The sequence below is a fragment of the Triturus cristatus genome, chromosome 11, assembly GCF_964204655.1.
Source record: "Triturus cristatus chromosome 11, aTriCri1.1, whole genome shotgun sequence".
NCBI classification, from domain to species: domain Eukaryota; kingdom Metazoa; phylum Chordata; class Amphibia; order Caudata; family Salamandridae; genus Triturus; species Triturus cristatus.
In genome coordinates this window covers 634866358-634890175 of record NC_140594.1, presented here as the reverse complement: position 1 = coordinate 634890175, position 23818 = coordinate 634866358, and the positions used below count along the sequence as shown (strand labels likewise).

Genomic DNA, 23818 nt, shown 5'->3' with positions numbered 1-23818 from the left:
CCCTGTCAAATGGCAGGATATCGCCGAGCAGCCGCTCCCAGTCGCATCTAGTCTTTTGATTTGCCACTTGTCATGAGAGGACTCAGAGACGTAGGACCAGTGGAGGAGATGAATTATCCTGGTAAGTTTGTTTTTATTTTATTTAATTAAATATTCCACCCCCCCCCCCCCCCCCCCCCGCGCGTACACCCCAGTCATGCCGGCCGCAACTGTATGCGACCCTCTTTCCCTAATCACGCGTCCTTCCTGTGTGACACTTTCAACTTTAACATCCTCAAGCAGGCAGGCACGTGGCGCCTGCAGTACAACCAGTAAACACAAGTGTGCAAGACAAGGTCCAGGTTTTTCCGAGTTGAAATGCGGGGTGCGAACGTGTAGTAAAAAACAAATAGGTCAGGGGTGGCCAAGCTTCGGTTCACAAAGGCAGCCTCGGCTCGAAGTAAGTGTACCTCAATTTGCATATTCTGAGCTGGCCAATCCAATTTCCGGCGCACGCTTCCTGTACTTCAAGGGCAACAAATATCGATCATGATTTGTGCGATATCGTAATGGAAACACTCGCAAGTCAAGGGCGCAGCTCTCATTGGTAAATCAGGTGCAGTGACACCGGGGCCCAGGGGTTTGAAGGTCCCACTTCTCGCTGATTGCTGCTATTACTTCCTACCCGATGGTGGCATAGAAGGGCCCATTTACTGTGCCTCCATTAGGGCCCCTGGGACTCATACTACGCCACTGCTTTTTGTCACAGACTACAGAATATGCTCGTATGGTTCATATTTTCTTGAAATGAAAAAAGTATAAAGTCGCTTTCAGGACCTAAGGGGGTGTACATTAGGAACATTTTAAAGCATACGGATTTCTATGAGAAACTTCAAATATCTTGGTAAACAAGTAAGCCTGGGGCACAGTACCCTTCAGCATGTCAGTATGCATACACTCAATATTACAGTCCAGGTTCAGAGCACTAGGTCACCTTATTCCTACAATGACTTCAGTCAAATGTGCCCCCTTGATAAATTTTCATACCTACTATACATATTCAGCACGAGGCATACTTTTAAATCAGAGTAGAATACCAACAGAGTAAGTGTAGCCAAGCAACCGGAACATATTAAAAAAACAAACCAGTGTTGAAATGCTAATAGATTCACTTTTATTCCAGCCTTTTTGTTAAAATTACATCCTCCCAGTGGTTTGTTTGTAGTTTTCTGCCCCAGTGCGCATGTTTGGTGCTGTTTGGGAGGGTATGCGCGTATGCCACCTGGATTTTTTGCTGGCACCCAACGCAATTCCATACTTCGCTCAGGACGACAGCACAAGGTCACACAGCGTGCAAAGTCTGGGGAGTCAAGAGTTCTCACATTCCTGACCCGAAACCCAGGCTCTTGGAGGGAGGCCCTGCCAAGCTCAGCCCCAAAAGTAACGGCATTCTAACTTTTCTCTCGCCAAACCGCCTGTGTCATCGGTCCGCTGTACACATAAATTGGTGATTAAGGCCTCTTTTACTCCCAAAATCCCACACTTGGGAGTTTAGAAGCCCCGGCGCGAATAACCAGGCAGTGCTTTCATCAAAGACACTGCACCCTGCCCAACACAGCTCTCGTGAAGGGTACGGAGGTAGGGGCACTTAGAGAGCACTTGAAACCGAATTACCACATTCCTGGGCCGAGTTAAAGAGCTCTGCAAAAAGCATTCAACCAGGTAAGCTCCCTCCTACAATAAAATGTTATACTTGCAGGCATCATCTTTCACACTGTGAAACAGTTTTAGTGCTGTTTGTCCAGATGCAACACTAGCTGAGCGCACACTCTGCGTCACATATTGTTCATCTGCCATGGCCTTCATACGCGGAAGACACTGCATGACACGATGCTCCTGTCATGTCAGCAGGCTCAGAAATACGATTCAGACAAAGTGCCGAGCTGTTGTTTGCACGGTCGCCCCAGCCTCTTTCAACCAGGCATTGTTGGCAGTTAATACTTGTACAAATATCAGGACGAGGGCGGAACTTCAAAAGAATGGTCACCTTAGGAGAATCCATATCTATAAAGAGTTGTTAGAATTCATATTAGCGCTCATTGTTACCACATTTATCATCTTGTTTTTAAAGTCAGATTATCATGTCAGGAAAATGGCAATATAGATAAAAAAACGATTGGTTTAGCAAAAAGCGCCAATTCATTTTTCTCAAATGTAAATTGTGTACAATTTGAACGAAATCAGCTGAACTGTGGAGACTGGCATTTGCCCCGTACCACGCGGCTTTATTTGATTAAGTTATTGGATATTTAATTCCCCTCACCTAATGTAAAAAAGCCATCATACACACTTTCGCTGTCGTCTACCAAGGGAAGCTTCAAAGTTGTGAAAAATATATTGCTTCTTCTGAACATGTCAGAAGGTTTAGAATGGGGTACCTGGTAGTTCTTTTTAAAAAGGGGTATTCATTTTGAGTTTACTTCTCTTTAATGCAGAAGGTAACGATGAATTAATCGAGCACTGAAAAAGCTAATAGCTCTGAATTTAATGTGCAAAATATGGATACAATGCTCTTTAAAGCTAATCCTATTGCCTTTGGCACAGCTTTGATACCTGAAAACATAGATAAAGACAACCAATGTAGAGGAGACAAACGGAGAAAGCAATGTAAACATTCAAACTGAGAAAACAATAGGAAAATAAAATGCAAGCACAGGTAACTTGAAAGCTACAGGCGAACAAAGGGAAAAACAGACAGGAAAAACATACCGAGGAATCCTGACCAAAACTTGAAAAACATGATACAGCGGGAAAAAACAAAAGAAAAATAACTATTTTCTGTATACAATGCAAATAATGTATTGTATGATAATTAAGTTTCTTGTACATATGTAAATTAATCTGTCACGCATTACATTGTTAGGTACTCCACAGGAGACTGTGACAAACAGCCAACAGACGACATGAAAGAGTAACACTCCTATGAATAGAGGCAAAGTACACTGTGCATTTTAAAGAATTGGTAACAATAGGTCTTTCAGACAGCTGCACTGTCAAGCCAGTCCTGAAAACCAACGGGATAGCCAATACATATGCTCTAGCACAGACACATAATCTATGCACATGAGACGTAGTTCCCATAAATTCACATATATAGAGAAAGCAACACCAAAGCCACCAATCATGAACATGCAGGGCAATAGGCCTAAAGACATTTACCTATTGTGGAAGGGTTCAATAAGGATGTGCTCTATTAAGCGCTGCTGTTTTGCATTGCATTGCGTACAGTGCTGTACTTTAATGTGCTGTGTATTGTTGTGTTATGTTATATTCTGCTTTGATGTTTACTGCTCTAATCGAGTGCCAAGGGGTTTCCCGTATTGAATCAGATGTCCGGATTTGTGCTTTTGTCGTGTGCTATGTTGCACTGTATTGCACTGTTGTATGCTATAGTTTTCTGTACTGTATTGAGCGGTAACGTTGTGCACTTATGTTTGCTCCACAGTTCTGAGGCTTGCTGGACTGTGCTGTGCTTTGCTACACTATACTTTGTGGTGTTTTATTTGCTTTGCTGCGCTGCACTATACTGCGCACTATTGATGTATACACGAATGGCCAGCAATCTGTGCTTTGCTGTACAGTGTTACACCAATCAGCGGCAGCTCTGCCACGGTTGCGCTCACAGCACTCTGACTCGCAGACTGGAGCAATGGGATATTAATTAGGGAGGAAAATGTCAAAATGTATGGAAGTGCATTTCAGAACCTTTGGACCTTTTGAAGCTTGAATTTGGACTCTAAGCTTCACAAGGAGGTCATTAGCTGGGGTTATATGTGGCACTTCAGAAGTATTCCAATCGGAAGATATAGTTAACCCGGTATGAACGTTTCTTAACAGGGTGGTGTCAGTGGGAAGTAAGAGGTTGATTTAATTTAATTTTATTTTGGTTGTGATTAGTTTTAAGAGCTCATTTATGAAAGAGAGCTATTTCTACGACACTGTTATATAGCAACAGGCCTCAGTCTCCTTGTAGTAGTAAGGGGGAGGTCAACATTTTTGTTTTCACAGTGCGCTTTGGGAATAAAAGGTTCAAACTATGAAAAATAAATAAAAAACGAAATAAAGCAATTCAGAGTGTTCGCTAAGTGGCTAGATTGATTTTATTCACAGAAACAATAAAAATGTCCTGATAACGCTGATGGTTACTGTTTTTCCTAGAGAGAGATCAGAGTTTTGCCTGTGGAAGTTTTGAATCATGGAAAGGTAGCGCAGAAGGTGAATGTACCTGCTGCAAAGAACATGTACCTGATGCAGATCACAAAATGCACATGATGTTTAGATGTTTAGTTGTTTGTTAAATAAAAAACATCTGTGAGGTACTCAGAAATGCATTGTATCTCGAAGTCTGTTATGAAGATCTGTGGTTATACTGAATAAGCAGCTGCCTATACTGAATAAGCTACCTGTTATATTACATCTCTTTAATAATGAAATAACTGCACTTTCACAATTGCTTTATTAACCTTCCTGCTTTCTCAAATTTGCTTGAAAATGCACCATTTGGCCACTCTTTTTTCAAAAGCCCTCCTTAGTTTGTTCGGGCTCGCTCGCTACGGTGCAGTATGAGAATAATTTTACGGCCACCACTTTCAAATGTCACCAGCCGCCACTGCAATCAAACATATCTAGTCGACTCTTTCATTTAAACAGACACAGCTCAACATACTGAATCTTTTTAAAATCAAATGACTCATATACTGGCCATCGTAGATCAGGATCCTTTTTCGTATATTTGTTCCATAGTGCACTATACATTATGGAAGAAATACCATATTTAATATACATAAACCTATTAGGTGTCCCCTCTAGGGGAGCCAGCTGACTACTTTCTAGATCCATATTGGTACCTCCAAGTCAGCAACACATTCTACGAAGTGTGCTAAGAGCAGGCATGTCAAAAATAGTATAGTAAAATATAATATTATAGTAAAATAGTATTTATCCCAAAAAAATCAAAAGTAGAGAAAAATCTCCTCATTACCTGCCTTCGTTTATTGCAATAAACAAACAAAACCAGAATCTTGGCCAAGTAAATCCAAAACTAGAGTGTAGCTTCAGCGACCTCACCAAACCAAAGTTTTCAACCTCCACCTGCCAAGCTCTGGGTCGACCTAATGGTCACTGCAATACTTACGCCAAAGGAGATCCCAGTCGGGACCGGCCACCACCTGGAGGATCAGAACGGGAAAAACGGAAAAGCACTTCGGTCTGCAAAGACAAAGGGTCTCCTCGCGCAGGGTACCTCCTCAGTAAGATTCCTGTCCTCCGTCAAGACCACTCCTTCGGACGGCCGCGTCTCCGATAAGCCCCACGAGTTGGGTGCAAAACTGTGGAAATTAGCCATTTTAGGGGCCCACGGGTGCAGGGGTTCACCCTTCTCTGTAAACGGGTCCTTAGACTAACAAACTAGAGATTGGCACTTAAGCTGGAATTCAAAATAACAAGTTTATTCACTCATGAGTGAGACCACGTCCATACAACACCCTCAAGTGTTCCAGGAGGTAGTGGCTTGAATACACAGACCATGGTGCTTATATACTGTGTTTTCTGCACTGGAAAGCATGTAGTTACAAATAGAAGGTACAAGCATACACAGGAATAGTTACAGCCAGACATGAGCAGATAAGTAATCACTTAGTCAGCAAAGTGGGAGGGGGAACAGAACTGCATACATCAGTAGGATATGATAGACAGTCACATTCTCAAACAGGTGTATTCTAGCAGCTACAGGCCTTTCTGAGCTCATACATTGCTTGAGCTTAGAATAGAAGGAGTTAACTAAAGCTGATGACTCAAGCAGAATAGAAAGGCAGGCAACAGTGAAGACGGCATCACAAGGCTAACAAAATGGATGCGGCAAACAAGATGGCTTCAGCTCATGCTAACAGCAATTATTTTTGATTTCCACGTCTCTTATACTCAATATCTATCTGAATACTATTCAATAAACCTCTGGACCTTATCAAAACCACATATGAAATCCTCCTTAGCATCTGGCATTGTTCAGGTGAAATTGAAGCATAGTAAAACCACTAATTAAAAAGCCCAATCTGTACCCCAACGTTCTATGTAATGACAGAACCATCACCCTCCTACCGGCTGTCATTAAGCTCCTATAAATCTTGTGGCCACTCAAGTGTCCCCATATCCAGAAGGCAATCATATCATTGATGGTGTCAAAACTGTTTTTCACCCAAATATCAATGGACTACCCATTTTTAGGTCTCGCCTGATCCAGCGCTTGCGCTGATCTGGCCGAGACATTTTGTATACAGGCTTTTCAAAGTGCTGCCGTGGCCTAAAGCTACAGTGCACGTGAACGTGCACGCGCACAGCACTATGTGTCTTTCCTTTGATCTTGATCGCCATCGCGATCACATTCACTTTTGCGGCCGCGTTGCCAAAGCTTGTTATTAACTGTACCTTTCGTCGGGGTTATTCTCTCACTCCCGCCGCAGGCTTCCAGGAACTTCCCCTTTACAACAAGAACCAACAGGGAGAACAGCGCCCTAGATCATACCATGTCCGGCAGAAAACGCGTGACAGTTGACACCAAGAATTGAACAATTTACATCTTTCTGGAATTTTTAACCATCGTTTGCATGTTTCCCCCCTTCAGAAATACATCGCTACTTGAGTTCTGTAGTTCCAGCAACAGCGGGTTTTTAAACACAAATCCCATGACACCGTTCTGTGTAAAAAGCGCCTCACAATGCCAAGCTGTATGATGTGTGCCCCGCTTCCTTCCTAGGTGCCAGGCGGTGCGTTCTGATGCCCACGGCCCCTCCGACCCCTCACCCAGGCTCTTGAGGGACCTCCCCGGTAGAGATTTCATCTCCACTTCGCGCTCACCCCCCCTAAATTTGCATCGTGAGCGAGTCTTCTCTGCTCAGAAAATCAAACATTGCCTAATCAAAGGTGACGCAAAAGCCCTACAGACCCGCGAAAAACGGGGCGTGACGGCTCCGGCATCCTCCCCCACACTGCCGACGTCTATTCGCCTGTAGGACCCACCTCAGGATTTTCCGGAAGTTTTTATATCACAAACTTGGCCCAGGGGCACTGCAGCGCTTTACAGCTGAACCAGACTATGTTACACAAGTTTATTTTTTGTTTTTAAGCACAGAAAGATTTCACTATTGCCCAGAATCACAGGATGTTGAGCTGCCGCCGGGATTTGAGCCTAGGGGTCATCGTCGACACTGTCGACTCGACAGTGCTAGCCACAATGCCACACCTCCTACCAGAGTTTAAAGTGCCATTTACTCTGTTAATCCATACTTGACATGACTGAAGAGATGAGGAGCTCTGCTCCCACGAAGGAGTCAATGGACCGCTTGGATTGCTACCATAAAAGCTAGACACTCATTGTTATTACAAGCAATAGATCATTTCACTTGGAAGATTCAACCAACAATTTAGTTAAGTTATCTGAAGGACCTTTTTCCTGAATAATGGCAGATGTCTTGTGCTGATTTCCATCTCTCTTTGGGCAGCACGACATAGATCAGAATAGCATTCGAAGTCCTTCTGGTGGCTGCTGAAAGGTTATCTGCTGAGAATATTGGCGACAACACGTTGTAGAAGTAATATTTACATGATAAGTAAGCGCTTTGCCAAATTATTAGCAAGCCAAACACCCCAAAGCCCAGGTATTAAAACGAAGTACATTAAATACTCGTGTAGCAAGAATGCGTACTAAGTAAAAAATACTGGTGCTCCTAGTAGATGGGTTAACTATCTTCCAGGGAGCACTTTGGATAATGTTCTGATCCTGACATGGAGTATAAATATTAAAAATACCTAATAGTCACCCTGCTTTCACTTTAGTTTGGTGCGCCACTGGTATGAGTTAAATATGAACAAATTACTTAGGTAAATAAAGGGGAGTGTTACTACCCCATACCCTTACACTACATACTATGTCGACATGTTGCTGTCCTTCCTCATGGCCCATTAAGTGTCGTGGGCTTTGTTCAGTGTAGTGACCAGGGTCAAGGGGCGCAATCACGCATGATGAGGCAATCTCATATGTGGACCAGGGTGGGCTCATGGCTCCACTTCCCTAGCACCCCTTGACCCAGGTCACTACAGTCAGGACTCATTGTTAATAATGTTTCCTAATGCGTTTTAATGTCACTATTTAGTCAATAGTGTCAGGTCTGTCATTCGTCAATTGTCACAACAGATGACAACATACAAACATCAATAGGTGAGGCTGGCCTACTTGCCTGCACCCCAGATGGAGCGGCATTTACAGGTGCCCTCCTAGCTGTATAGTAAGTTTTAACAGGGTATATGGGCTGGTGGGACACGTCCGTGTAGTCACACTCACTCCAAGGGTTACTTTAGCCAATAGTGCCACCAAACACCTGACCTGGATGCGACCCGATGATGAAGCATAACACCAATAGCTTGTGCGAGGGTTCAAAAGAAAAACATTGAATATTCTTTCAGGAGAACAAACAATAATACCATTATAAGTAGGATGGAGGGAAACCTATTGAGAAGTCAACTCTAGATAAGGGGATAATATCCCGTGTTTCCAAACACATACATTTCTCACTTGTTTCCCCACATATCAGTGTGAATTGTGGTTATAAACTCCCCCACCCTGCCCCTCCTCTGTGCCACGTCACCGCCCCACTAACACGCCCTACACGATCCGCGGCTGTATATATATATGTATATACTGAAAAGCAACTTTGCTGAGCCAGCTCTTCCTATTAGTTCAAACATTTGTTTGAAGAGACCTGCTCTAGCAGCCCCACTGCAAAGTTTCCTCACTCAGTCACAGCCCTCCTGATTTCTAAAAGCGGGGACAGTGAGGCGCACTCCCTTTGATGTGTGCACTCGGTATTTCCATTGTATCTAGGCTGAGAGGCGCTACCTTTAAAGTGCAAACATTTGCTTTCTGAATGGAACTGAGATGCTGTGTCCTGGAAGCACGCGCTCTGGTTTCCCAAAATAGTACCAGCTCGATGAGCAGCGAGACTTCCAGTTATGTAGACAGTGGTTTCGCATTATGATGTAATTAAGTTGTTGGAAACAGGCCAGACTGGTACCCATTTTAAAAAAGCCCTCGGCGGATGGATCCATACTCAGCAAATCCAGGCCTGTTTCACTTTTACCAGCTTTGTTGAAGGTGTTAGAGAAGCTTATTCATGGAGCTATCCAAATATTTAGAACCAGGTCAGTTGTTGCACCAATCCAAATCAGGCTCATTCATTGTTTCAGTACTGAGTCTGTCTTAGTGGAGGTAATGGATTCCATCAAACTGGCTGTGGAACAAGGGAAATCAACCGTGTTGACATTACTTGATTTATCTGCAGCTTTTGATATAGGGTCCCACTCCATCCTTCTCCAACGCTTGTTTTCTTTTTACCATAGATGACCTGCAAATAGCAACATATGCTGAAAGTCACTGTACCCTAATTTTTCTCCATCTCTCAGTGGGATTTGATTCTATGGACATAACATCGTGATCTCCTGTCTTACCCTCCGTTGGCTATCTGACAAAGTATTAGAATGGTTGTCCTCCTTCCTGGAAGACAGGACCCAGAAAATTGCTGTTTGCCAATATAGGTCACCCCACCAATCTTTGAGCACCAGAGTTGTTGAATGTTCAGATGTTTTAGATTTATTTCTCCATTGATACAGACGACACTCAATTGAATTTTCATCTAAATGTGGCACTCCCTCAAAGTCCATGGCCATGATGGAGTAGCTCTTCAATTAAATGAGTGGATGGAAATAAATTGGTTTAAGATTAACCTGCATAAAACAGGAAATCTAGTTACTAAGGGAAACTCTTGCATATGGTAATTTAAATGTTGGCCCACCTCCTGCAGACCCTCTGCTGCTCCAGGTGGCAATGTGAAAAACCTCAAAGTCAAAGTTGATTCTAAGGTAAAGATGGATTTTCAAGTCTCCTCAGTTATCTCTTCTTCTACCTTTGGTATGCACAACCTTAAATCTATTCTTCTGCTCCTTACACTTGTAAGGAGAAGAGCAGCCATTTCTGTACTTTGCAGACATAGATTAGATTATTGTAATGCATCGTATGAAGGAAAAAATAACAATTTGCAGCAATAACTTCAATCTGTCGTAAACAAAGCCACCGGCTTATTACTTTTGGCCCCAGTTTAATAAAACTAAACCAGTACTGGCATATTGACACCAGTAATCACACGCCATCTCTGTGGGGATCTGGGCATCAGTATAATCACACACCATCTCTGTGGGGACCTGGGCATCAGTTTAATCACACACCATCTCTGTGGGGACCTGAGCATCAGTATAATCCCACACCATCTCTGTTGGGACATGACCATTACTAGGATCAAATATTACCTTTGTAGGGATTTTAAAATGGTTATAATCACACACTATCTCAATGGGGACCTGGGCATAAGTATAATCACATACTATCTCTATGGGGACCCGGACATGATTGAAAACATCCATTATCTCTGCTGGTATTTCAACATGATTATCATCACATGCTATCTTTGAGTGGACTTGAACATGACTATAATCACACATTATCTCTGTGGGGACATGAGAATCACTCTAATCACACACTATTTCTATGGTGACCTGGCCATCACTACAATCACACACTATCTCTATGGTGACTTGGCCATCACCATAATCACACACTGTCCATATCATTACTTGAACATTATTATACTTACATATCATCTCTAGTCATGCAAAGATTATGTCTTGGTGCGAAGTTTACGAAAATGGTGTAGGAGAGTAGTATCTGCTTCTTATGGTTACCCCCACATTTTACTGATATCACACTGTTTTTGGCCTAGTCTGACTGGGATCCTGCTATCCAGGACCCCAGTCTATCTGCTTTCTCCCTTAAATTGATATGCATTTACTTTAGGTACACTCCAGATTGGATACAGGGGTACCCTTATGAGTCCCTAGTATATGGTACACCATGTACCCAGGGCATAGGTAACCAAGAGGCCTCCCATGGGCTAAAGCATGTATTATGCCACCCTAAGAGGCCATTCAAATGACCCCGACCAGCCTGCTACTGCAGACTGTGTAAGCTGGTGCTTGCACCACTTACTTAAGATATAGGTTCACTATATCTATCTAAATCACTACACTTAAATGCCTATCAGTCACCCCTATGGCAGGCCTTAACAATCCTGAAGTCAGGGTGCTAGGTTATACGTGAGAGGGTGTCCATGCATGAGCAGAACCCTTCTGCAGCCTTCGGAGACCATTCTCTGGGGTTGTCCGTGATGCAGCCAGACATATATGTTTAAGTTCATTATAACCTCGCGGTAAATGCTAACTTTAAAACGGCTGCTTAGAAACATGTCGTGTTTTGGTGTCAAACACCTTGGAATCATACCTCCACACCAGTAACTGGTGTGGGAGGTATGATTCCACCCTTCTAGAGGGACATCCGTGTGTCACCAGTACCAGCTTTCTCGACCTGGGTAGCACAAAATGGATGCTGCCAGCCACAGACACGATTCTGCTCTCCTGCTGCTGAGCCAAGCTCGAGCAGAGGAAGGCATGACAATAGGCATCCTGTCACAGGGAGGTGTGACCACCTCCTAGACAGGATTTAGTGTATTGGGGCTGGGTGGGTGCACTCTGTGAGTGCCAGAAAGTCTGCACTGGGGGCGCATTTGGTGTCCCTGTGCATAGTCCAGCTCAAACCAGTTCTAGGAGACATTTGCTCCTGCTCTGGCGTGAAACTGGACAAAGGACGTGGGTGTAGCCACCCCTCGGTCCTGCCCCTCCCCTAGGAGGCTCCACAGAATCTTTCCACCCCTTCCCATGGGTATATAGTGGGTTACCTGACTACAGGACTTTAGATTTTACCTGGACAAGATTCTGCTAAGAAGAAACCATGTACTTCGACTGCCTGCACAACGCTGGACAACTGAAGAATCTCCCTTGGAGTAAAGGTGTAACTCCCCTGCAAAAGCAGGCACCTTAACCCATCTGACTGGTTTGCTTTTCCTGAGCTCCTAAGGACTCTGAAGATTTCAGCAACACAGGAGGTGGGTTCCCGAAGGTCACTGAGGTCGATCTGCCCTCTCAGCTATTCTGAGACCAGTATCCCTCGTGGGGACCGTGCAACCCGAACCCCTGTGCACCACGTACTTTTGCAGTTGCATATGCTTAGTGACAATTCCTGAGCTTATGCTTTGGACTCCGTGTAGTCCCGGCCTCGAGCAGCATTTGCACCAAAGATCTCTGGCCTCCACTCCACGAGTGTCCTGTGGGCTGGTTCTTTGCAGACTAGCTCGAGGTCTCCTCGCGATCCCTGGTCTGTTGGCCTGTGGGTGCTGGCGAGGGTCACTTTGATAATTCCTGGGCTTACCTGCTTGCTTCAGACGTGCCCTGACTCCCCATTGCTTGTAGAGTCTGCTGGACCTTGCTGGTCCACACCGTAACCTGTTTCCTTTGACCGTTTGTGTTGCATTTGCCAAGGCTTGTTGGTGCTCCAGTCGGACATCGACCCCTCAGCTCTCGACATCCTTCATGGGATAGCTCACCTACGGACTCTGATCATCCTTGACGTCTCCTTGTCCCCGTGGCTGCAGAGAGAACCAACCCTACTTCACTCCTGAAGCACCCGACATCGGTGGGCATTCGACTACCGAGCCCCTGGTCACCTGAAGTGACCCAGACTCTGTCCCCTCTGCTTTCAGGTTCGTCTCACCTCGAATACAGGCTTGGATTCAATGGGACATTCTTCGCCCTCCTGGCAGCAGGACTTCTTTGGAGCTCTCCGTTGAAAACGACGAAGGTTTCTGACACCACTTGACCCCTATGCACCCGGCTCCTCTGGGATAGGTAACACAGGTACTTTGGTACTCTCTGTTGGGTTGGCCTTAGAATCTCCTAAGTTCCAAAGGGTTTGCTCGAAGTCCTCTTAGAAGTGTCCTTAACATGTAAATTTCAAACCGCGACTTTCCGAAAGAGTTGTACGGAGCACACGTCTGTGTTCCCACACTGCACCCGTTCTCCGTGGGCTCCCTGTGTCACTCCTCTGAGTGGTTTCTTGGGGTCCCAGCGATTCTACGTGCTCTAGGCACTGTGACTATTGAAGTCATTGTTGTTATACCATTTTGTTTAGTATATGGTCCGGTCTCCCCCTGGAGCCCTCTGTGTATTGTGCTATTTTCGACTGTTCTATCGATTCAGTATTGTGTGTTTTGTGTCCTAGTCTCACATAGAGAGTGTTATATTAATAAATACATATTTTTATATAAACACTGTGTGGTTCTCCTTTCATTTAATCATTTAGGGGGTGATATTCTGGTAAAACAATCTGCTTTACATTCTTTAAAATTAAGCCTGAAGGATGCTCTAAATAGCTACCACTAGGATAGTTTTCAATAAAGATTATCTTTGACCTCAGACATCAGGGTCGTGTGGCCTGGTACAAGGCACCCACTTTAATTAGTGGACAGCATATACCAACCCACCGTCTCACAAATGGATCTTGGTAATCTGGCCCTGGCTATCTCACCTGACCACACTGCATGATTTTTAGCTTGCCAATTGGTTTGTCTAGGTATTATTTTCTTTTTTCATACCATTTAACTCTTTGTTTCTCTCTGAAAATGTGTTAAATATATGTAAGTATAATTAGGTGGACTTGCTCTGCTACATTTTTCTAGTGAGAAATTCATACTTATTAAAAGCCACCGTAGGTGGGCCCGATGACACAAGCAGCTATTCATATATGAATAATCTGTGATATAATGTAAGGCCTGTATTGAAATAAAACATTTGACTATTTGTTCATGAATGCATTTAATCACAATAGACAATTTTGAAGCAAGTCCTCACAAGGATAGTAACACGTGTTCAAGTCCCCACAATGATGCTTCTGTGCACGTGATTAAATTAAGCTATATTTGAAGCAGGATCCTGTATAATGATTTAAAAAAAAACATTTTTCTGCAATTAGTATATCTTAAACACATTGGGAAAGGTTAGTCCCCACAAGGCAGGTATCCACACATAGACCCCACAAAAAAAAAAAAAGAGCGAGAATGAATATGAATGAGAATGAATACACACTGTGCTATCTATATTAAATGGGTAGCGGTGGGAGAGGCTAAATGTTGAAGTGTAACACGACCTTACCTCAATGTCTTTGCCTTTGCTAGTGGCCTCAAGCATGCACAAGCAAATGCGCCACCATAGTCAATGTATCATTGAAGCATAGTGCATGTATAATTAAAGCAGGCATAACATATGTACATATGCAAAGTTACTCCTTCAAGTTCTCATATATAGTATAGAACGTACAGGGTGCATTTTTTCTCTTTCTTTTGATTGTTTCTCACTTTCAGATTCTTGTATATTTATTGGCCTATTAAGCGTGTCCTTATGTTTTCTGCAGACATTGGGGACATTCGCCTTGTGTTTGCAAACAAGCCACTTCAAGACGATGCTGAAACGTTGGAGCAAGTTGGAATCCTGCCCAAGTCAAGCATTCTTATGATTCTTGGACTGCCAGGGGGCGAGTGGTAAAGGCTGTCATGGACAAGCATGTGGAGAATGGAGAGTTGTACCAGTACTACAACAGCGAGATGTACTACAGCTATGCCTCAAATAAGCCCTACAATACATAACCTTGAAGGAATAAATGATGAAAACTTAAGACAAAATCAGAAGATATGAGGATATAGTAATAAACTGGCATGTGCAGTTTTCTGTAGGAGGCATCAAATGGCAAATCTCTTAATCATCAGCACATTGGCACCATCAGTGGCAAGATATCTGAAGTACAAGCAACAAGCTCAGCAAAGTCGATCCAATAACTCCTTTGCCCCAGTCATCCTACATATTTAGAACATTATTTACAAAGTATGTTTCCAGACATCACCTCCATCCCTATGACTGGGGCCTTTGATGCACTTCAGCTCCATATCCGCCCTTCAGTACTCTGCAACTGAATTAAGACACTTCACCTAGAAATCAATATATTAGTTTAGTCACATTGCCAAATTGGATTGGTAGTCACCTCATCTCAGTGTTTATTTGTATTAGAAATTATTAAAATTAGTCGTGAAATAAGCTTTTAGGGCACTACCTTTTTATAACACCACGTTTAAAGTTTAGCAATGTGTGCTTTCATATATACATACTTGAACTCTTTGCCTAAACACTTTATTGTGCCGCCTCAGACATACACACGTTCATCTTGTTTGGCCATGAATAGCATTTGATGTGTTATTGTGATGTTTCATCTCCATGTTTTCGATTGACCTTAAAACAAATAAAATGCATTAAATTTATTCCAACTTGGGAAAAAGCGAGAAAGTCGACCCCTTGATTTGGAAATATGATGTTTGCCCCCATAACGCACGTGCCCGTTTTGACAGTGAGACACATTGAAGTCCAGCCTCGCCCCAACATGGCCACGCCGCGGGTTGTAACTGAGCGACAGTACCGTTTTTCCTAGTCTGCTGCCACATCTCGTCTTATCATCCTTCTCTTTGGGTCTTCAGTACTATCACTGAAATAAGAAACATCATACCAGGCCAGCCCCTTCAACGGTATATTACATGGACCGCCAAAGGAGTAAGATGCAACCCTGCAGTAATTCAGCATGGGCTATACCAGTACTCTTTTTGTAAGAACTTCTGAAACACACTTTAACACACATACATAGGCAAACAATCCCACAATGGTAGAAACATGCAGATAGGACAGGGCAGGTTAATTCAGACAGTACTGAGAAAGCTGCCTACATTTGCACGTGGAGATATCATCTAGGTGGAGACTTTAATCAGGGGGACCACATTTCTCAAAACACAATTGTGTTGTTTAGGTAAATGGCACACAGCTGAACACTCATCACAGACCTATAGGAACATGCTGTGAAGCACATCTGGAAGGAACATTTAGACTGCATAGGTGCCTTCTCCCCTTGCCTTTCAAAAAGCAGGGGGATAACTGAACACTAAATGATCATTTTCTGACTTGGTCCTGTTGACCCTTTAGAAAGGTTGCAACATAAGCCCCCAAGTCACCACAATGTCCACTTATCTCTTTAACTAAGCCCACACAGAGCTACTTCCTTTGTCAATAAGCCCCTGTACTCACTCATTTCTTTAAAAGAAAACATTGTATTGATGATTCACCTAACACACACAGTTGCCCCAGAAGGGCTTGCCAAACCGTCAGAAGATAACCACATCATGATGCATCTCAGCAGGATGTTCCTGGAGGTGAACCCCTCCCGTCCTCTCATTGTCCCCCTGGCCAGTGGATGCTATCTTGGTGGAGTACCTTGGTTCGATTAGGTTAGCAGGTTTTTTTGTTACTTGGGAATACAAAACAAGCATTGGCATGGCCAATATGTCTCACCTATGCAAGAGCTATTGATTTTGCCAATATGCTTCTGCTGTGTTGTACACCTGCGTGGCTGCTGTTCAGCATGGCTAAAAGTTAATGGCATATAAGAGATTGGAGTGGAGTAGCGTAGAGGGAGTTGCATGGTAGTCGAGTGGAGTATTATAAAGTGGAGTGGCATAGAGTGGAGAGTCACGGAGGGAGTGGAGTGTTGTATAGTGGTGTGGAGTGGAAGGACATAGAGTAGAGGAGCGTAGAGAAAAGTGGAATAGAGTATCATAGAGTGAGGTGGCATAGCGAGTCGTAGAGTGAAGTGGCATTGAATGTCATAGAGTAGAGTGGCACAAAGAGAGTTGCGTAGTGTGAAGAGGAGTGGAGTACATTGTCATAGAGTGGAGTAGAGTGGCATAGAGTGGAGTAGAGTGTTATGCAGGGATTAGAATTTTGTAGCGTGAGGGCATAAAGTAATGTAGAGACTAGTAAAGTGGTGCAGAGGGATATGTGTAGCGAGTCGTAGAATAGATGGGAGCAGATTGCCGAAGAGTGGAGTGTTGTAGAGTAGATTACTCTAGAATGGAGTGGTATAGAGTGAGGTGTTATAGAAAGGAGTGTTGTAGAGTAGAGTGGAGTGGCATAGAGTGTTGTGGCTTAGATTGGAGTACAGGTGTCGTGGAGTGGCATACAGAGTTGTGGAGTGGAGTACAGTGGAGCAGTGTGTCGCAGAGTGGAATAAAGTTGTGTGCAGTGTTGTACAGGGAGTTTCGTAGAGTGAACTAGAGTGTTGTAGAGTGAAGTGTCGTAGAATCAAGTGTCGGACAGTAGATTGCCATACCTATACCAGGCTGAGGGGCCCTTAACAAGGGGAAACCGGTCCTGGGTTGCTTGGGTTCCAATTCAGGGAGGACCTGGCTTGGCAATTCAGGCTGGACTGTTCCTATTGGAGCAGAGTCAAGACTGATTTGCATATAGGTGGGTCCAAACTGGGGTGGCATTGTGTGCAAAATAACGATGGGCTGGGATGCTTCCCCAAGTAATTACAAATGGCTGAGATTAATTCAAGCATTCCATTCATCACTTTTAGTATGTCGCCCAAAGTGGGACGATATTCCCAGATGTGGGTCCCATGCACACTCACTGGAACCAAGCCATACCCAGCTGATGAACCTATAACAAGGAAAAACTGATCCTGGGTTGCTTGTGTTCCAATTCAGGGAGGACTTGCCTTGTCAGTTCGGGCTGGAGCTTTCCCCTTGGAGCAGGGTCCAGACTGATTTGCATATAGCTGGTTCCAAAATGAGGTGGTCTGATGTGTAAAATAACGATGGCCTGGGATGCACGCTGAGTAATTACCAGTGGCTAAGATTAATTCAAGCATTCCATCTATCACTTTTTGAATACCAGAGGACATATATTCTTGAGTAAGAGCAGTGAACCTGTGAACAGAAAGTGTAATCTATCATATCTGGATCGCGCTCCCTCCAGGCGTCTTTCAGACTCATGTACATGAACAACTCCATTGTGTGTAGAGAAATGTAGTCCCCCTGAGTAAAGTCTTCACCTAGATGACATCTCCATCTGAAGATCCACTCAGTTTTCTCAGCACTGTCTGAATTAACCTGCCCTATCCCTGATTAGGCACATAGATTGCAGCAACAGTACCTGTGTGGTTGACTAGTTAGCATTTTGCTGACCTGCTTGACTATCTGCCAGGCTTTCTTATACTGCAGCTCTTTGTCTGTTTTGGATAAGTATTACCTCTCCAATATGTTACTTGCAGCAGACAAATGTACCTTTGTTCTATAGTATTTTTATCTAAACCTAGCCGTGTCCCCTTTTTCAGATGGGTTTCCTGCGTAAACAATTTTTCTTCCTTAAATTCCTGTAGCTTATTACATATCAGAGATCTTTTTGTGGGTGAGTTTATATATCTGCCATAAAAGATGAGTACCTTAATCCCCATGGTTGAGCTATGTGTTCACCCTTCTTGCTCCTCTGCCTATACTTTTTCACAGGCCTGTTCCCACAACAACCCCTCTTATTTTGCCCACGCCCACTACTGATACTAAGTAACTAAATCACTACTGGCAACAACCAGCTCTTGGAGGCTCAAGTCTTTCTGGCTCCTGCAATGAAGTTGCCATCATATAGATTCTTTCCTTCACTCTCCTTCTTCATCACTATCACCATTCTGGCTTCCAGTGTAGTCTGTGCAAGGCTATAGTAACATCTTAACTACACCTCCTATAACTTGGCAAATCCAAGCTGGCCAATACCAGTCACATGTGCTGCCTATACAAGCAGTGGGCTCCACCCACATGCAGTAGCCATTTCCAAGATTATGGACTCAGAATCCGACCCCTCTCTGGAAAGGTCCTATCTGTTGGCTCACTGATTTGGATTCTGCCACTGGTCTCTACATTGCCACCCTCGCCAGCAGTATGTCCTCTGATGAGGTCGCCCCGCTGAAGTCAGTCTCCATCTTCAGGATGCACTTCCTAACTGGCTCCATCTTGATGTCCTGGTTTGTGCCATCTGCTTAGACCTGTATTCCACAGGGAAAGTTCGAGTGAAACCTAAGCTTCTTCTTGTTAATCCATGCTACAATTGTTTCCTCTTGCCTAGGGTCTGCTGACCCAGGTCTTCCTGCTTCTCTCATCATACTTCCCTTTTGCTGGTTTGAGGTGAACTTAACCACTTTGTCTCTTGGGCCCTCATTTATGAGAACTGAAGCATTGCTGTGGTAAGGCAGCGATGCATCTGAAAAACTTGCTATGCGGTACAACAGTCTAAACACCATGGATACGTCATATTTCCAATACGGCTTACCACGGCATAAGGTCCCATGGTGCGTCAAAAGAAACTACGCTTCCGTGGGACAGATACCACAGAGAAAACTGATGCATCTGCTGCAAAAGTGACTCTATGCTGCCATGTGGCACGTAAAGATACTCAAATCACCCTAGCGTCACATTTGAGAGCGGCTCCAAAGTGCAAGAATAGCTGGCATGATTATAAGCATAGGGCTAAGGTGAAACTGACCAAGAACCTGAAGGCAGCCATGCAGACTGGAGGAGGAGGACCAGGAGGAGCTGGACCCCTTGTAGGAGAAGGTGGCAGCAGTCATACCAGCAGAGTTGGTGGCAGGAGTGCCCAGACAAGACAGTGCCAAGGGACAATATGACCCAAAATGCCATGCTCGGCAGCGCATCAAGCACCATTCCTGCACATACTGAGTGTAAGGAAAAGGGCTGGAATTGATCACATGTCTGGTCATATATCATAGAAATGTAAGTCAGACTGCCCAGTCACATGTTGCACAGCCCAATCCAGCTCAATAAGGTTTGTCCAGTCCATGTGTGATATGCAGCACCAGTCCAGGTTCACCTTTGTATCCTAGGACTTGTAGTGTGATGTATTACATTAGCGACCAGGACTACAAGTCTCACAATACAAAGCAAACAATTGGCACTGGAACACCAAATCTTGCATGGGCCCTGGAATCCTATCCACCCTGACTTGGACAATGTATGCCCCATTTCACCATGAGGTTAGTGTGTCTGTCTTAGGGCCATGCAGCCAAATGTGGGCTGCAATGGAATGGAATGGGATTTTCAGAGGGTAGACTCCTCACCTGAGAGGGGGGTCAGTTGTGGGCCATGTGAAGTATCAGCACATAGGAACATGTGAAGAGCTGCGTGTATAGTCACTAGCATGAAATTACATTGCACGCAGCTGTCCCGATGTGCGGGGTGAGAGCACACAGGTGTTGGCTGCCATGGTAGAGACCACCCTACTCTTGTCATGTGCAAATTCATACTGGGGTGAGGGGAATGCAGGTGATGCACACAAGAGGGCCATGTGTGTTTGTTCAAAGAACATACTATAACATACAAAGAAAGTACTATCCTAATGCAGGTACTGACAAGTAGCAGTAACTATTTCCCAGAATTCTTCTGTTACGCATTATACCTATCAGAAACACATGAGCTCCACACTGTGTGGAGGAGGGAACAAGAGGCACAGGGTTTTAGGAGCTAGCAGCCTCCAACTATGAATGTTTAACCACAAAAGAGCTACTCCTAAAGTGATAACCACTATAAGGTTTGAGTTATATTGTGAGTGGGGACATCTCACAAAAAGTAACGGACTGGTCTCACACACCATCTGGTGTCATGCTTCATCATTGACCAGTCCTCGCCCTCTAAAACCTTGGTTTGATAGAGGGCGGGCATACACCTGACGACAGGGATGCTCTTCTAAACTAAGTGGGGGCCCGTGTATGAGTGAGTGAGATTAAAAATCATTATAGTTATCCTCATTGTGTTTTTTAATGTGAAAGGTAACTATATGATGTTTAAAAGCAGGTGACGGTATGTGGGGGAATTAGTGTCCCCTAACCGTTGTGTTTAGAGGTCGACATGTTTCTGCCGTATTGGCCCAGGAGGGTCCAGGGCATTCATCAGGACCTAAATATGTAAATGGGGGCTCCTTTCTTACCAAAAGTGGCAAGAGTGTACCACTGTGTGGATGTGATCACTGTCACACTCCAAAATTGGATGGCTACTAGATTCAAGCCTGTAAAAGAAAATGTAGGGAGAGAAAAAATATATAACAACAGACCGTAGTAGTGGCGAATAACTGAACTCAATACATGCACTGATCCAGTTGTTGTGTGAGTGACTACTCATGTGACATGTGCCACTCAATTTGTGTACATGATGGGGATGCAAAGGTGTGAGCACATTTCTCACTGTTCTTACCCTAAAAACCAAAGCTACTGGCCCCATGGGAGGAGGGGAGGGGAAACCCCTGTTTGTCAGAACCTATGGAAAAAACATATAGATCACAGCTGGCATGAGAATTATGGTTCTTCAAGTACAAACACACAGAACATTCATCCTCAATTGTGCTAATTGCCCCAAAGTACTTTCATTCAATCCGATCTCATTCACACCCTTACTGCCTCAAGGAAAGTTTCCTGCATGGATCCTAGGCGACTGCTCCCGTTCCTCCCCGGTGTAGGACTGGGTGGAGAGCCGTTGTGCTTTTATAGTCTGCTCACTTAAGCAAATTGGTTTTAAGTGGTGCTAAGTAAAATCAGGTGCGTGGTTTCCTGTGTCCCTGGAGGGGAAACCTGATTCATCCATGGCCGCACTGTGCACATGCTCAGTGTGAATAAACCCGGAGCACTACTTCCTGTGTCCTGAAGCGCGAGTGCCCGGTTTCAAAATGGTGGAGTTACGCACATGCTCAGATTAGAGAAGTGAAGTGCGTGATGGAAATCACTGAGGAAAAGTGCGCGGTGGTCCGTGCCCTACGCGACAGTGCCTAGTTTCAAATTGGCAAAAGTACACGTATGCTCTTGTGTGCTATTGGTGCGTGACTGCCAAGGCACCCGATGTGGAAACGGGTGGGCGGCGAATTACTGTGATGCAAGGTGAAATTCTACCTAGATTTTTTAGCTGCCCAGAGGGGCGAGATTTTGCAGAAGGGGCAGAAGTACACGTCTGCTCTGTGTGTAACTGCTGCGTGACTGCGAAACACCCGGTGTGTGAACGGGTGAGCGGCTGATTGCCCAGAACAAAGGGGGGGGTATTCTACCCAGAGTCTAGAGCTGCCCAGATGGGCGATGTTGTGCGTGTACTAGCGGGCAGTTTTCGGTAGGACTTGCTCTGATGCACTTGTGCAAACAGGTATTCCAAAGGAAGATCATAATAAGGGTGATAAGGGTAAGGATGTCAAATGTTGGGTATTAGCGCTGAGTGCCTGCGCTATCATTTCTATTCATGCGTTAAGCCTGGGTGAGAGACGGTTCCAGCTGGGGGAGGATGATTTTGGAGGGCATGTGGCCTATTAGCCTCGCAACTTCGGCTTAGTTTAAGAGCCAGCTAAGTGTGATAATTCCAGGTAGACTCAGCCCATTTTAAGTAAACTCATTTAAGACAGGGCACTGCATGTACCGTTGGTTTCACAGTGTCGTGTGATGGTATACCAGGTACACTCCGTCTATGTGTTAATGTGAATTAATCTACTGGTGGTTGTTAGAGGTTTCAATGCCCCATTTGGAGCCACGGTATTTCATCGTTGAGCCCTTTGTCCCAGGTTCGTAAACGGGTTATACCTATGCCACTCAAGGATATAGAAGCTCAGTGCGACCCCTTGGATGTCATTAAGCATGAAATGCAACTACAAAATATTTGAGGTCCTGGGTCAAAAGATAAATGGTGTTACACTGGGATAAGTAGGGACATTGTGCCCCTTTGGCCCTGAGAGCCCTCACATGCATGAAGTGTGAGTGTAACCACACATCACATCATTTATACCATATACACACATAACAACATAGAGGAGCCAGAGCACTGACCCGGGAACCAAGCTACACATCTCAAGGCTAAGAAGAACCGTCAGACAATTGTCTTTTCCGACTTTTAAAGTAGTTGCACAAATACACATGCAGCGAGTGCAACACTTTGCAAGTACTCAATGCCAAGGATGAATGGCTCTTCCGGCAATGTGAGTGGCACTTTTATGGATGCTAACCAGCAAACAATGACATACTGTTTCCCAACACAGCCATGAATTGGTACTATGGGATGACAGTGTTGCAGGGATTCTGCACATATACAGAACTATGCACAGGAAAACGGGACCTCAGTGAATAGGTGGTGTACCAACCTAGCACATTAGTACTCAAAATCTCAAACCGACTAGCTATAGTGTCTCATTTGTTCTCAATCTACAGCGAAGCTACCAATGATTGGACAACCCAGAACACATCACTCTCTTGGGAATCGCGGGAGCCAGACAACTTTTTCGCTCACTCACTCATACTTGTCCACAATGCGAATAATCAGAGACACGGTATAGTTTAAAATGTTTATTTTAACTAACGTGTTCTATGGTACAGTACACGTGCCGTTACTAGCAGGAAAATGGATAAACAAAATATAGACAGCATTGTCACAATTCCATTGAATACAAACGGGGATATCATTTTATAAAGACAGTGGAAAAAGGACTAAAAGACCTAACCACCCTCCCCGTGTTAAGAAATAGTTTATTATAAAAAAGAAGACCTCTGGGCTTTGTCAGCCGACCCATACCTCAAGGCCTAGATGAAAGGTTCACATCACAGGACAAGCACAGCTCTTCTCTCTGGAAAGGTGTCTCTCCAAGTGTGTCAAAACATGTTTTGCTTGCAATATTGAAGCACATGATTTCCATTAGTGCAGCTGTGGGTAGTATGTTATGTCTAGGTGCGAGGGACTGACCAGAACAGAATAACAAGGGGCATTGTTGATCGACCTTGTACATTGTGTGCAGACTAAACCTCAAAGCACAGCAGAGAACACGAAAAGCAGACAGTTCTCATGTGAATAGTGCACAAACAGAGTCTTGCAAAATATATGCTTGCAGTGTC

At 44.3% G+C, this 23818-nt stretch overlaps 1 long non-coding RNA gene across 1 annotated transcript in view; it reads left to right on the top strand.

Moving 5' to 3' along the window:
• Positions 1 to 15355, top strand: part of LOC146785214 (uncharacterized) — a 99835-nt gene extending 84480 nt beyond the window's left edge. Inside the window, exon 2 of the long non-coding RNA XR_014970588.1 lies at positions 14441 to 15355. This is a non-coding gene — a long non-coding RNA (uncharacterized LOC146785214). The remainder of the gene's footprint in view (positions 1 to 14440) is intronic.
• The last annotated feature ends 8463 nt before the right edge of the window (positions 15356 to 23818 follow it).